This window comes from Penaeus japonicus, unplaced genomic scaffold (assembly GCF_977035675.1).
Source record: "Penaeus japonicus unplaced genomic scaffold, GWHDUDI00000001_assembly GWHDUDI00000011, whole genome shotgun sequence".
NCBI lineage: Eukaryota > Metazoa > Arthropoda > Malacostraca > Decapoda > Penaeidae > Penaeus > Penaeus japonicus.
The window spans coordinates 19,052,577-19,057,576 of record NW_028234413.1 but is presented as its reverse complement, the minus strand read 5'-3'; the positions used below and the strand labels follow the sequence as shown (position 1 = coordinate 19,057,576).

Below are 5,000 nucleotides of genomic sequence, written 5' to 3'. Positions count from 1 at the left end.
CAGATTATTCAAGAAAAATTAAGTACTTTTGAGATATTCTGCAATGTCAGATCTCAGCACTTTTGACATATATTGCAATGTCATTTATAATAACAATGCAGTATATGTATTACTGGCAACGGCTATAGCGTTGTCAGTAATTCCAGTACTAACTACATAGACATACCATTGTCTAAATACCATACACCACAAAATTTACTAAAGAAAGGGAAAACTTACCTTGTGTCAATATAGTAGGTAAATCCTCTGTGATAAAACTATATGTTCACTTATCACCACATTTTTAAAAATTCTTATATTCTAAACACTTTTTTATATTTTCTTTCTTTAGAGAAAATCACATAAATCTAGACACTTTGGTATCATGTTATTGTATACATCCTTATCAAAAGAACACTTCACTTTGGATACCAAACGTTAGTAGATATCTTTTATTTCTTTCTGGAAAAAAAAACAAATGGAATTCAGTTTCACTAGTAAAGCAAACACTGTCGGTATACACGTCTTCCCTCCCCTTAAAAGGGACTCTTTCTATTTACACAACGTAACCTTGGTACTGCGGGAGGGGAGCCCAGGTATCACCGTGCGACGTGGGTAACACGGGTTATCAGGGTACCGCGTTCAAGGCAGGTACCACGTGGACACAATGTACTATTATTCGGAGAGCCACCATAGCTAGGGCTTCACCCAGCGCCGAGGAGCAAGCCCACAGGTTCCGCGGGTACCGGCGAAGCCTCATCATTTATCGTCCCTATCTACGAGACGCTCCATTAGGGGATAATGTTCCAGCGAGTTCCAACACAATCCGGCGAGGGAGCGCGTCGGGCGAGGCACTGTATTCCAGCGATGTAGCGAAGCCAGCTGACTCCGTCTATATGGCTCGGAGGCTGCCACTCGGTAACTTACGCTGCCGACACGTACCGTCACGCCAACCGCCAACCCTTTCTCTCTCCCTTCCACCACGAGACGCGGACGGCGATCTCCATGGCGAGCTCCTCCTTCTCCTGATGGTGCGCCAATATTCGAATGAAGGGTCGCATCAAGAGGGAGACTCGCCGATCCCCCATCCACGAACACCGCCATTACCCGCCCCGAACCGGCCGAGAGTCGAACCACTCTCGCCGGAGGAACAAACAGGCCATGTGAGTCACTAGGTGTCCCGACGCACCAGGAAAGAACAGTTATTTATCAGGGGAAAAGGTAGAACCCAGCGAAGTGTCCCCTTAAGAAGAACCTGTCAGACGAGGATGCAATACCAGGTACCAGACGACTAGACCGACCATCACCTCGACTAAAACCAGTCATAAAATACTCAGCGACGTTACCAGGCACCAACAGCAACGAAGCGCAAACACATACCAAGCGAGTGACGCAAGAGTACCTGCTACCACCGTCCCAGAGGAGCCATACGCAATAAGGAAGCGCCAACGGATGGCATGTGCCGAATCCTACGACCTGATTGAGGAAGGACTGACAATTACGGAGCCGGAGGAATGACCTAGGAAGTGATACATAAGAGGAGGAGGAAACACGCCCTCGGCATTACACTCGCGGAGTCAAGGGGCCTTCGCTCATTAATGGCCCGTTAATACGCCGATAAATCAGCTGGATGAGAGGCCATTGTTCTCTCTCTCTCTCTCTCTCTCTCTCTCTCTCTATCTATCTATCTATCTATATATATATATATATATATATATATATATATATATCTTTCTATCTGTCTCTCTCTCTCAGGATTATACTCATTACTTTTAGTTATTATTATCATTACTATTAATATTATTCTCATCGGCTTTTTAAGTTTGCCCTAATAAAAATATTAATGATGATTATGATGATGATAAGGATGATTATGATAATGATCATGATGATGATAGTTATCATGATAATAGCAATAGTAATAATAATATAACAGTAATAACAATAAGCCGACGACAAAGACGAAAGGCAATAATGATAAATGATAATAGTGATGATAATAACGATCATCATTATCATTGTTATAAAGTTATAAATTTATTATGTTATAAAAATTATTATTGTTATAAAGCCATTGCTATTATCATATGGATTTTGATATTTGATGGTAATAATGATAATAATAATAATTATTATAATCGTAATCATCATAATAATAACAACATTAATAGTAATAATAATGATAACAACAAACAAAAACAACAACAATGATAATATTAATAGCAATGATGATAATAACAATAATGATAATGATAATAACAATAATGATAATGATAATAACAATAATAATTACTATTAATATGATATAAAACACCACTTTCATCCTAACTGTAACAATAACAATTATGATAACAAAAACAATGATGACAATAACTGTAATAACAAGGATAACAACAATACTATCAATAACAATAACAATTACATAAATAACAGTCCAATAACGATATCTACGCAGGTCATAATAACAAAAAGAACAACAAAAACAACACTAATTCCACTCATAACAACACTTTATTTTCTTTCGTTCCGGCCGTTTCAAGTCAAGTCAAGTTAAGTCAAGCTAGGTCAAGCTAACCCAAGCTAAAGTAAGTCAGGTCGAGGCAAGTTTTGGTGATTAATGACAATGGAAATGATAAGAATGAATGTACTAGTGATAAATATAACAGTAACAAAACACATCGACAATGACGAAAGTATTTTGGAATATTTAAAGCCAAGCCAAGTCAAGTTAAGTCAAGCCAGGTCAAGTCAGGTCAAGTCAAATCAAGTCAAGTAAAGTCAAGTCAAGTCAAGCCAAGCCAAGCCAAGTCAAGTCAAGTCCAGTCCAGTCAAGTAAGCCAAGCCAACTCAAGCCAAGCCAAGTCCAGTCAAGTCAAGTCAAGTCAAGTCAAGTCAAGTCAAGTCAAGTCAAGTCAAGCCAAGCCAAGCCAAGCCAAGCCAAGCCAAGCCAAGCCAAGCCAAGCCAAGCCAAGCCAAGCCAAGTCTAGTCCAGTAAGCCAAGCCAAGTCAACCCAAAACCAAACCAACCCAAAACCAACCCAACTCAACCCAAACATATCCCCGGGTTACTAAATCCGTCACATCCCTTTCGAAATCCAAGGCGGCGAGGCGGAGGCCAAGGCGGGTTAAACTTGCCTAATTACAGTTGGTCCAATAATGACCCGAGGCGAGAGGAGGTCAAGCGAGCCCCGTAAACAAGCTGACCGCAAACCGATCACAACAACAAGGGAGTGAGAAGTGTTTGTTTCCTTCCCCGGAAAATTTGGCTTCGAATTGGCTCGGTCTTTTCCGCGTCAGAAGGGTCGTGGGCTGAATGATCTATTTACAAGGTTTACGAGTTGATCAAAATGTCAACCTATTTACCTGTCTATCTCTATCCATACCTATATATATTTTCATATCTATCTAGTGGGAGTTGCAGAAGTAATAGTAGTAGTAAAAGGAGTAGAAGTAGTAGTAGTAGTAGTAGCAGTAATGGTAGTAGTAGTATTAACCCTATACTTCCCACGCGGACGAATTCGTCCGTTAATTTATAACAGGGTGCTACGGGAAGAATACTGCTTACACGATCCTGTTTCCCGAGCCGACGAATTCGTCTGTTATGTGTGCTTCCCGCTCCACGTGACTCCGCCCACTCGCTATTATTTATAGCTCAGTAAACGACCGACAATTGAGGCGAGCGGGTGTTCCTGATTTTGCTGCCCCCTCCCTCATATTATGCCCAGATGGATGAATTATCAAGTAAGTTTTGCATATAGAAAAAATACAAAGAAGTTTCTGAATAGTTATTAGTTAGTGTAGTATGTATAAAAACACAGTGTGATAAATTTTGTAGATTATATAATAGGATTATTTTAGCAGACTAATTCGTCCAGTTGGGAACACCACCTCATTTTTTTACATTCCTAGTCGATTGAGAAAATGTACATTTACTTCGAATATATTGAAGATATTCCAATTTAGGCTACTGTCATGTGTTATACCATTGTGATATATATAGCCTATTGTTATCATCATTATTATTTATTATTATTATTATTATTGTTATTATTATTATTATTATTACTTTTTTACAGGTATCCCATCGTCAACCTTTTATGGCAGACAGCTTGACAGGGTACGAGCAAGAGATCATGAATTTGTACAAGAAGTTAATCTAGAAAACATAGACAGTGATGTTGAAACTGAGGAAGAGGAAGCAGATGACCCTGTTATGCCCACAAATCTACTTACTGGTAAATTGAATTTCTTTTTTAATTGAATCATGACCTACAATTTTTATATTTTTGAAACATATAAATTTTAGTCATTATGACCTTTCTTTCTTTCTTTTTTTTTTTTTTAGATACAGAACAAGTTGAAGAGAGTTATGCTGAAAGGGCAACTTTTGATGCATCACTGCCACTCTCTGAAGACAGTGACACTGTAGTTTTGGAGGTTGCAGACACTACAGTGGAAAATGAAGAGGCTCCACAAGTTACAGCTCGAGCTAATGCCAGGGCCTCTACAACATCATGGGTGCCTCCGGATTGCAATGATGTTACACAGAATTACACCTTTCTTGGCAAAAATCATGTATTTGATGATGATTTACGTCAACCCATTGAGTATGTAAGGCAATTCCTCACAGATGATCTCCTTGAATCAAACCTTTACTCAGTACAAAAAAATCCAAACAAGCCTCTCAACGCGGATCGTAATGAGATTGAACAATGGCTTGGTTTGTGTATATATTTTTCAATTAGCAAACTTCCTAATGTTAGGATGCACTGGTCCCACCATATGATTGACATGGTGATTGTCAACAGTTGGCTACTGTACAGAAGGGATGCACTCAACCTCCAGCTACCAAAGTCAGAGGTAATTCCTTTGGCATTTTTCAAAATAAAAGTAGCATTTTCTTTGATAATGGCAGGTAAAGAATGCAATCGTAAAAGAGGAAGACCATCTCTTTCAGATGCTACTGATGCAAGACACAAAGTGACTAAAGTTGGAAGACCTCAAACCTTGCCTGATCATCC

At 39.3% G+C, this 5,000-nt stretch overlaps 1 protein-coding gene across 4 annotated transcripts in view; it reads right to left on the bottom strand.

The window, feature by feature from the left end:
• LOC122264043 (ankyrin repeat and BTB/POZ domain-containing protein 2) overlaps positions 1 to 5,000 on the bottom strand; it is a 314,129-nt gene that overhangs the window by 248,386 nt on the left and 60,743 nt on the right. For 3 of the 4 annotated variants that reach the window (XM_086541689.1, XM_086541692.1, XM_086541691.1), the window contains exon 2: positions 220 to 441. The exons of the other annotated variant lie outside the window; for it this stretch is intronic. The gene's annotated coding sequence lies outside the window, so the exon portion shown is untranslated. The remainder of the gene's footprint in view (positions 1 to 219; positions 442 to 5,000) is intronic. 4 annotated transcript variants of the gene reach the window in all.